Below are 11216 nucleotides of genomic sequence, written 5' to 3'. Positions count from 1 at the left end.
CTATGCATCTTCCCAAATCAACGAGCAAAGAGCAGTACTTCACAATCTTACAGGAAAAGTGTACAAATCCTTTATTTGTTTTAAAGTACCATGAATGAATATCAGTTATAAAAATTATCATCTTTTATCTTTTTCCTTTCAGTTAGGGAAAAAATTGTCATGTCTTCGATCTTTGTTACATCTGAAAAAAAATAAAGATTAAAATAAAAAAAAAAATAGACACAACATACACTTATGAATAACATATCCATATATGCGAGGGGAACACTCACTTTCTTCGAGAAAAAAAATGAAACAAAGCACGTGTTCAGAAATTTCCCCCAGAATGGAATCAATACATCTTTTCTTGACACCCAAAATGTCTGATTAGAACGAGCGATGCTACGGCAAAATGGTTCTTGCGGTTGCCTCAAACCAGAGCACTTTCTGTGTATTGATTTTTCTTCCAAGAAAATACGAAAAAAAAATCCACATCTATGGCTTTGTGAAAGATTTGTTCGTGTGTCGCTCGATTGCCTTTATTTCCTAGATTTTATTTGTGTTTTGTTCTCTTTTTTATTATTACATGTATTTCAAATTTTAGGAATATCTAATTTTTAACTTGTTGAGGATGGTTTCTTCTCTCCTTTATTGTATTTAAGAATTTGATAAAAATTTTCACAGCTTAAAAGAACGCAATGTCAGAAAGTGATATTTTCAATTAAATTGAATTTGACCGTCTTGTTTACCATTTCTGTGTCAATTTCTATAATTAATATAAGAAGGGAGAAAAACTACTGCTCCTAAAATTCCCAATTTCTCAATATCAAGGTTCTAAGAACATTGCATGGTGCATTTTTTTTTCTTATTTTGTTCAATAGTCAGAAAACAGACACGAATCGTTCCCATGTTACATGTCATTAATTTTGCAGGTCATGTTGTATGTAACTTCCAATGATTATAACAAATATCATTCATTGTCTTAAAGTTTCGTGTGAAATACTACAGTATATCGTTCATCCAATGCCTTTTCCGTGAATTCTGGCTTCGTGTCCTTTTACACGGCGACACGTCACCTCTGTAATCAGCTTTTTTACAGTATATCCTACTTATCTATAGTGTGAATGTGTCATGAGTGACTGGATTACTGTTTTGTGTTAATTAAGGAAGCTTGTTCAGTTACTGAATGGTGAGCAACTACAAAGTCTGAAGCACCCTTACACAAGTTGTCCAATGTTATGCAGCTTGCAATTAAGACGCCTTCAAAACGACACTTCAAAGAAAAATATTTCACATGAAAAATTTGTCATTATGTCTCATGGATACTTTTGGCTCACATTTTAGCCCAAGTTCTACTTGTAGCTACTTTGAACTTGAAACCGACAGGAAGTGCTCAAAAGCTGCAGACTTCCTGTTTCGGATCGCTCGAAGTGCTTACTGGAAATACGAAGTCACACAAATTATATTTCCCACTCTTGTCAACCTGAATAACCAACGCAAAAATGTAATAATGTCAGCAAGTTAATGTGTCTTTGCCATCAAACTCTCATATTCCGGAAGCACCTGCGTCCATTTACGGAGTTTGCGCCGTAAATCAGATGGACATTCGTCAAGCATGCGTTTTGACAAACGCCATTTGCACAGTGAGTTTAATTAGCGCCAAGGTGCTTGAATTGATTAACCAACTAATTTATATCGAACTGTTACGTATTGCTCGACACTGGTGTTATTTCGTTCTGATTTACGTATTCGAAGTGAAATATTGATCGATTTTGTTTCACTTTGATAGGAATGCCACCGTGTCATACAACTATGTCAGGCACCTAATTTACACCAAACATTTAATTGTGTTTTCAAAATAATATCACAAAAAATATATACATTAAAACGATTATACGAAAACAGATGTAAATCGTACTAACTGGAACTAAAACCGAACAGGAAGTGTAAAGACTGATCAATATTAGTATTGTACTCACTTGTGCATGTGTCCACACAGTTTAATTAATTTAGCTGCATCAGTAATAAGGAAATATATTTTATTATCATAGTTATTTCGGTTTTAAATTACATTTTTGTTTAATTTACAAACTGTATACGTCCGTATTAAGTTACTTAGATAATTAGAGATCGAAATTCATGCTTTTCAACCCAAAACAATCTGCGCTGCAAATAAACCGGAAATCAAGTCAAAGCTTCATCGATATTTAATGTTAGTAATATCCGAAATCCTCAGAATTTTAAGCTTTAACGAAGCTATTTCTTCCCTCTCTTGACTAACATTGTTTTCCCAGGTCTGGGCAGACAAAAATGTATATCAAGTACAAAGTACTAAAATTCAAAGAAATTTATAAATTGTGTATTTTCTAATTAATTATCGCTCATATATACTCAAGTACTTAGATTGTCTCTTAAATTGGCCAACATATACAAAGTCATGCATGTACCACTATGTTCAAATAACGTTACTAATATGTAGCCATATATAGCGTGACAAATAAGGCGTTTAAGTACTTTAGTGAGCTGCAGGTGTTAGAAATATACATACCATCTGTTCTAGACGGATATACGAGCATCTCTCTCGAATCAGAATGGAAAACAAAGATACGCACATGTAGGAAATATTGTATACTTGTGTCGTGCCGTGTATGACAAAGGGCACTCCTGGCTTAAATACATTTGAACTATGAAATAAAAAGTATTTTTATCTCAATCTTTACTCAAGTTAAACGGAAAAAATAGTTTTCATGAAATATATTTGACCATAAAAACAAAACTGATTGTTAGAATTTTTGAAGTACGGGAAAACAGTACTTTTATTTTTGGGAAAGGCAAGATATTTCTAAATTAATTTGAATTTCTCTTAGAATTTTCTGTCCATAGTAAGTGAAATAGGATGATTCGAACCCAGGCAAATATTTAAATCAGAGAGCTTTTTGCTGTATCCTTAATTATTTGCTGAGGGGAAAAAGTGTCAAACTGCTTTAGCATAGCCTCATGTTATCTAATTGATTTGTCTCTTACAGACTCCAAAAACTACTCACGCAAAATTATATTTCGAACATTTGCGCGTTCAGCATTTGCGGCGTAGTCTATCGCTATCCAAGAAATTTTCACACGATTCTTAATTCAGATCGATACACCGTGCAGCTTTTTTCCAAATAAAATAATGTAATGGACATCGTTTGGTTGTACTAATGAACGTTTTGGAACACTTCAGGGAGATTGGATAGAAATCCATTGATTGCAGGTGTCATCTGCCTTATATTGATTTTGGTCGCAGAATTGATGAACCCTTGAACATTTGCACACCATACAATTCTCATTCCACGATTATTGTAAGTTAATTCGACGCTCAAAGTCAATATGCGTTAAGTATATATTAGAACCCAAAATATTGGATTTTCATTGTGTGAGTATATTTCTTGCTTCGTCACACCTGTCTTTTATCATAGCGAAGGCTCTTTCGTGTGGCACGTGCCGTTTTTTCTCTCTCTTTCGGCCGCGGGTTGAGATCCGTGTGCCAAAGTTTTTTCCCTGATTTTCCCCTGAAACAAACGAAAAAATTCACACATCCTTCGTTGATAATATCAGACGGAAGCATAGGACTGATATTCTATTCTGAATCAATAAACAGCTTTTAAACACCTGCAGAATGGAAAGAAACAGTGATTTAGAAAACAACCGTGATTTATACAAAATCGATCGTATGATCTTTTGTTTTCAGTGCGTGGCAGAACGATATATACATGTCCGGCAGAAATGAAATCTCATCTGAACTCAACATGAATTCACAGAAACGAACTCCTACAACGCCTTAATGGTGGCTCAAAGAAAGCCAACAGCAAGGCAAACAATCATTTATCATAAAACACTGATATCTCCTCTTTTTCAAATGGCGAGAATTTCTTTAAAATTACTTTAAGAAAACAAAGATATTGGATTCTGTCAATCTTATTTTGATATCGTATTTTTAGCTCACCTGAGCTGAAGGATCAATTAATGAGCTTTTCTGATCCGTTGGCTGTCGTCCTCGTTGATATCCTTTGTATTTTTTTTTCACTTTTTCATCTTTTCCAAAACGATTGGACCAGTTTCAATCAAACTTGACACAAAGTATCCCTGGATAAAGGGAATTAAGTTTTCTCGAATGAAAAGCCACGTCCTCTTCCAAGGGGATGGGGGATAATTAAGAAATAATTAAGAATGAGAAAATAAAGTGGGATTATTTAAAAAAAAAAACTGGGCCAGAAAAAATGAAACACGTGAAATCTATCTGGCTTAGTGTAGATTCAAGTATCTTGAAATCATAATTTGGATAGGGCCATCTCGGGCGATCAAATTTTTAAATAGGACCTTGACAGAGACAAGCAAAGTCAAAGAATTGTGGTGCCCCGCTTTCGGTGTCTTTGTGGATGAGATGTCTTTATGACATAATCATATTGTTTAAATATTAACGTTCTATCATGTGTCATTCAGAAGTAATCACCGAAGCTGATTTTTTTTTTTTTGAAAATAAGGTCAATCGTGAAGGTCAAGGTAAGGGATAAGATATAGTATGCTCGGAAATATCTTGTCCCAGGTAATGCACATGTCAAATATGAAAGCCCTGTATCTTCTCAATCAAAAGTTTCTAGGAAAAATTATAATTTTTGAAAAAGTAGGTCAAACATCAAGGTCAAAAGGTCAAAAATCAAAGTGTATGTAGAAAGGTCTTTTCACAGGTAATACACATCTTTAATACGAAAACCCTATCTCATCTCATTCAAAAGATATGACCAATTTGAAATAATATTTAATTTTTTTAAAGTAGGTCAACTTCAAGGTCAAGGTCACGAGGTCAAAAATAATAGTGTATTTAGAAAGGTCTTGTCAAAGGTAATAAACAAGTATAATGTAAAAGCGCTATCTCTTCTCATTCAAAAGATATGCGCAAGGTTAAATTTTTTGTGAAGGACGGACAGACAAATGAGATTTAATGTTCCGGTGTAACGTTGAATATTGACCCGAGTTGTAAATTGACCCGAGGTTCATTTTTCAATGTTGAACTTTGAACGGGGGTGTTTTTTTAACGTTGAAAATGGAGACCAAAAGTCGTTGAATTTATACCCGGGGTCATTTTTCAACAGCTTGATATTTTTTTTTCTTATCCCTATGACCTCAACAAGTTGAATATTGACCCCACCTCAGAGTTTCAACATTTTTTTTGAATTGGGAGGTGTTTTACGGGATTCATCAAAATCTCTATATTTATATTTTGATTTCAATTTTTCCCTTTTCAAGAATAAGAGATATAAACCTATCATCCCGTGTATGTTTTGATCAGTACACGATTTTTGTTATTTTCAAGCAGGGTAACTTTATTTTTTAACAATACTTTCTAAAATCCATAGCATCCATAAATAACTACAAAACTACGATGATGAATAGAGTCATAAAATCCTGGAAATCCTATCTAGTCAATTTAGTATAAAAAGTAAAAAAATTATAGCCACAAAATTAGAATGAAAGACATCGGTTAAAATGAATCCAATATATCAAAGGTTATATTTGTAAAAAAAAAGATCAATATAGTGACCATAACACGTAAGTAAAACTGACTTTAAACAAGGTTGGTGAAAACAGTGTAACAAACTTTTCTGTCAGTAGCCTGTCTCAGCCTAAAAATTGATCATTCTCGGGGAATCTCGGAGCATAACCTTGAAAATGAGTACAAGGGCTAGAGTCTGGATGGACTAGAAACTACTCTTCTCACCATCTTAGATACCAATAATTAAAAAACTTCATTTGTTCTAAACAACTTAAAAAAAACAACTAAAAAGGGCATTCCTCTTCAAAGAAACCAAGAGAGAGAGAGAGAGAGAGGGCCCTAGAGTTTTTGCCGTAGGCTAGGAATGGTGTCAAATTAAATCCCCTTCGGGTTTGGCTAGTTTCCCTCTTTGTTTGCTTGTTTGTTTGTTTGTTTCGTTTATTTATTTTGTGTATGTTTTTTTTGTCAATATTTCAGGGGGTTTTGACACCATTCCCCGCCTACGACAAAAACTCTAGGACCCTCTTTCTCTCTATCTCTTGGTTTCTTTGAAGAGGAATGCGCGTTTTAGTTGTTTTTTTATTTGTTTAGAACAAATGAAGTTGCAGGGACGGTGCGTGTTTTAATTGTTGGTATCAAAGATGGTGAGAAGTGTCCATTGTCCAAACTAGTAGTCCAAACCCGAAAATTTCATTTGGGGGTGGGATCCAATTTCTTTTCTTTTTTAAGCACTACACTAACTCTTCTTTCTTTGACTACACTGTAACGTGCCTGTTGAAAAGGGGGGTCTAAACCAATTCCATATTGTTCAATGCCTATATTTATGTCTATCTTTGCAAAAAAGGGGGGAAGCATCCTCAGATCCACCCTTCCTAATCACAGTTGTGAAAACCAAGTCATAAATATGTGTTTTTATGCTGTTGAATTTTGAACCGGTTTCATGATCAAAATTCCACGACCCGGCTCAGTTTTCAATGGGCTAGGGTCTAAATTCAACTCATTTGATCTCACTATTCAACGTTGAAAAATGACCCCCGGGTCAATTTTCAATCCGGGTCAAAATTCAACGTTACACCGGCCTCGCTTTTGCGAAAGCGGAGGACAAAAACAAGATGTGCTTGTGAAACACTGATGCCTCCGTATGGCAGTTTATGGCGAGGGTTGTAGTTTCTCAAAAGCACGTCAAACTCCAAATGTCAAGGTCGAAATATCAAAACTGTTAGAACTCAAAGGAAGGTCTTGTTACATGGAACATCTGTGAAAAAATGAAAGCCATATTTATAATTGTTCGAAAGTTATGACTATAAAGGTTAAATTTTTTTTAAAGTTTGGCCCACTATTAAAATCTTTAAAGTATTGTTATTCGCTCTAAAGAACAGGAAAGATGTACCATAACGCCTTAATCATAGGGGTATGTTGATCATAACTTTTGAACCGTTGTTTCTAGTGAATTAGTATTTCACGGATATATTTCTTGTTACAAGACGTTTCAATAGGTTTAAAAAATATTTGACCTTTCGACCTTGATCGTAGAGTTTGGTTCTCATTAAAAAAAATAACCTTAAACATAACTTTTGTAGTACTAGGGATTTCATATTTCACAGATGTATTCCTTGTAACAAGATATTTCCTTGGATACCAACAATTTTGGCCTTTTGACATTGACCGAAGAGTTTGACCCACTTAAATAGACTTTAACCTTGACCATGACTTTTGAACCATTAGTATTAGGGCTTTCATATTTCACGGGTCTATTCCTTGACAGACCTCCATTGAGTACCAACAATTTTTACTTTTTGACCTTGACCTTGGAGTTTAACTTGCATTTAAGAAATTTCAGTCTTCACTATAAGCTGCCATACGCGGGCATCAGTGTTTCACAAATATATCATGTTACCGAATTAAAATCATACAACAACTGAACCATATGTCACAATACTCATAACAAATTGTCAAACTCGACTGAGACGCGATTTTATTGTTGTTCTCAATTCTTTTAGCTCATCGAAGCTATATGCCTCCAATTTTTAACAATCCAAGTTAAACTAATATCTGGCATTCGATATTAGATATCTTAAAAGCTTAAACTCTGTTGCTTACTTGTGAATATTAATATACATGTATATTGTAATGTTTGCTTTCATTGAATAAATACAAAATGAATCGGTTTCCTTTTTACCATTTACTTGTGTGTCACTTAAAATGATTTTACTATATTTCTGAGAAACACCATTGACTGAAGGAAGAAAGTAGAAAAAAGATAATTTTATTGAATTTCCACGAAAAAAAAAAAGATAAATTGCTGATGAAAAAATTAGCAACAACGGATATTTAATATCAGCAGGAATTGTTTTAAAGATAGCTTCTGAGAAACTGTTGAAATTCATGCAAGGGAGCCAAATTGTATTTTAATTTTGGTTTGATTTGGAGGGGAGGCAAAAGGAATTAATGTAACTATAGCAAAGATCTGCTCTAGTCATTAGAAGTAGGAAATTACTTAAAAAATATATAGCTTCAGATCTGTAATATTGTTTTATCTATCTTTGCCACTTTGTTTCTTATTCCAAGTTTAAAATTTCATTTGTCTTTTAATGAAACTTACTTCAATTTCAGAATATATAAAAAAAAAAAATACGTATGCTATTCATGTATTTAAGTTTATGAAGATATTAAGTTTGAAAGTAATAGGCGATTAATAATGACTTTTCAGCGCGAAATTATCACCTATTAGCTCATGGAAAAAAATTCTGGTCCTAGAATACCACCATCGAACACTTATTTATTAGTACAGTTGTTCTTTAAATTTTACTTCAACTATACAAAAAATAAAATTTTGAATTATAGATTGATACTAAAATTTCAATACAAGATGGTCCGACTGTTTAATGTTAAAAACTTCAAAGCATGTTACTTATTTCATGGTTAAAATAAGCATGTTTCCTTTCCTATTGAGACCCATGGCGTTTCCGGTCCACCTGCAGAAAGTTACATCACACGCAGGGGGTACCTCAGGCTAACATGACAAAAGTGTCTTATCGTAAAAACGTATAAAAAAGGAATTAACCTGTTGACATACCCAACAACAACATTTCTAAGCTGGAATTTGTAATCTTTTTCATGAGTGACCTTAATGATTTCACACCATGGCATTCTATGAAAACTCAGTCGTAATTTAGTAGTTCTTCGAATGCATGTAAACGTTTAATTTTTCTTTCTTTTCTGTTTTTAAGTCAGTTTTCAAACCAAACAGTTATCACGGCTATTTGCAAACACCAATCTCTGTCATATTCCCAGATATCCGTAATCTTTTATTGTCGTAACGAAATCATAATCATATAGACGATATCAGCTGATGAAAGTCTTGCAGGTGTTCCACTTTCATATTCTGTCCAAACAAGTCTCAAACCCACTAATGAACCCGGGGGTTGATAGAAAATTGATTAAGAACAAAAGGTATCGGAAAGTACTGGGCCGCATCAGTTGTGCAGGTGTGTAATAAGGCCTAGCACATTAGCATGTATATTGATTGATCTAAAACGGGCCGAAACTCGCCAGATTGCTTGTGTCAAATAAGTTGCAATCAAGTCGCGTTTCGTCGTAATGACTATCAAGTGCACTCTCAAGACATATATTATTTATCAAAAATAACATAAGGTGTGCACGGATCTATTTTTCCCTTTTCTTTTTTTTTCATTGTTGTGAAATGACACCGTTAAACTTCAATCTTTCATGACTTTTTTTGTTAAATTTACGAAAAATGCTACAGAAATGAATCAATAAACTAAATTAAAGAAAAACAACTATTGACTTTACCCTATAGCGAAAAAAAACGATGTTTACGGAAACAACAGAAAAAGATTGAGCAATAAAATCAATAAGAAGAAATACATGAATCCGGCCTGATTGAAAGTTGGCATAACTGATGCCCTTTTGACTGGCCATGTCCAAAATGATTGATTTATGCCGCAAAGGAGATACACCAACTCCGAAATATGCATTTGTTTGTCTTGGGGAAATGGGAATCTTACATCAAGAAGAAGTCGATAAAAATAGCCAAACGTCTGTTCTTTACTTCAAAGGCCTGTACTCTTTATCTGGTATAGGTATTGCAGAGAGAATTATAACATAAAAGACACAATTTCAAGTCTAAAAACATATTCATGGAACCGATCTGATATCCATATGGCGAAACAGATGTGATCAATATGTCAAATGCCCGAATACCAAGTGCCAAAAGAGATTAGAAAATGGTGGCAAAATATGGATGACACATGGTCTACTTGGGGCTGGTATGCATGGGAAAACTAGCGCACAAGTGGTCATCTGCTGTGTTCGTTGTCGACACGCAATATGCCGCCCACTGTATCAATACCCGATTTCACCTGCGCGACATGTGCGTCAGGGTGCCCTTCTGGATTGGTCAGCCTCACCTGTAGGCAAGGGCGGCTGTTAGAAAATCGCGGGGCACGACTGCTAATTAGATGTCAGATGTAAGTTTTTCTCATGGAGCGCGATTTTGTCGTAAAAATGATTTCTTCCGCACGCAGATGGTCAGGGGCGCGTTAATTTCTCCTGCAGCTGTGACGATCTGAGGTTTTTGCGATAAGATGGCATCATTTTGGCACTGGACACGTGCATTTTTGTGGGATTCTGACCACGCCATCGTATACTGCATGCAATCAATAAAACTCACGTCTAATACAATTCCCTTGGGTCGGTGAACTTTCCTTTGATTTTCTTTACCCGAATTGATACAAAACAAAGCCCATGTGAAAAGAAAACAATACGTCTAAGATATTTCATTTGCCTTTAATCGTGACCGTTGTTTGTTTATGTGTGAAATGTACATTTCATTAGGATATGTTTATTTTTCCTTGATCATTGTACACATATTGGATGTTTTCTCAGGTGGGGGCCAACAACAGTGCTTGAAGACCCCGTTCTTGAAGGATAACACATAGCTAGCCACCTGGGGAACAGTAGCATAACCGAGTAAATAAACAAACACATGCTTATTGTATCTAAATTGACATAAACATACAAAAACTATTATTGTTCACGTGCTTTTCTCTCGTGGCACCAAGCTGCCCATTTGATTTAGATTTTAGACTCGAGGTCCATTTAGTAGCATTTACTTTAGATGTATGATAACTGAGTATTCCATATCTTTTCTATGAAATCATGTAGATAAGTTAATAATTCCTATCTTCGTAAGAAATCTGACGGAGTGTCAGGCTCTACCCATATTATGAGAGATTACTCCAATTGATACCCAAAATTGTAGTCAACATCATATATACTTCATATAAATATATTCTTATGTCGAGAAAAAAATGACAATCTGATCAAATTTGTCTCAAAATTTTTCCTTTTTTTACCACTTACAAGTACAAATTACTTTTATCTTTTTCTCATCTCTTCGCCAGGTGTCGATGGTACTAAATCCACAGGCCTCAGGTACAAAATACGTCAGTCTGTCAAAGCAATGCTCTGTGGGACCCAGGGTTATATTGCCTTATAACGGCAGATACGGAAGATTATACACATGTTCAAGACATGTCAACCCCGCTGGGCTTATTACTAATGCCCCTTGCTCAAGGAAATCGGGACTTTTCCACTTAAACAATTAACGACTGCTATTATAATTTGTTAATGAGGCATGTCCTGATATATTGCATATTGTGATGTAATGAAGTGACAAAACTCG

General features: G+C 34.7%; 1 long non-coding RNA gene across 1 annotated transcript; it reads left to right on the top strand.

Moving 5' to 3' along the window:
• The first annotated feature begins 881 nt into the window (after positions 1-881).
• On the top strand, positions 882-11216 carry LOC134245508 (uncharacterized). The gene is made up of 3 exons (XR_009987447.1): positions 882-1622; positions 10418-10501; positions 10936-11216. It is a non-coding gene; the product is annotated as an uncharacterized LOC134245508 (long non-coding RNA).

The sequence above is a fragment of the Saccostrea cucullata genome, unplaced genomic scaffold (assembly GCF_032062105.1).
Source record: "Saccostrea cucullata isolate Sc308-1 unplaced genomic scaffold, CSIRO_AGI_Scuc_v1 ctg923, whole genome shotgun sequence".
Taxonomy (NCBI): Eukaryota; Metazoa; Mollusca; class Bivalvia; order Ostreida; family Ostreidae; genus Saccostrea; species Saccostrea cuccullata.
This window is presented reverse-complemented; position numbering and strand designations above follow the sequence as displayed.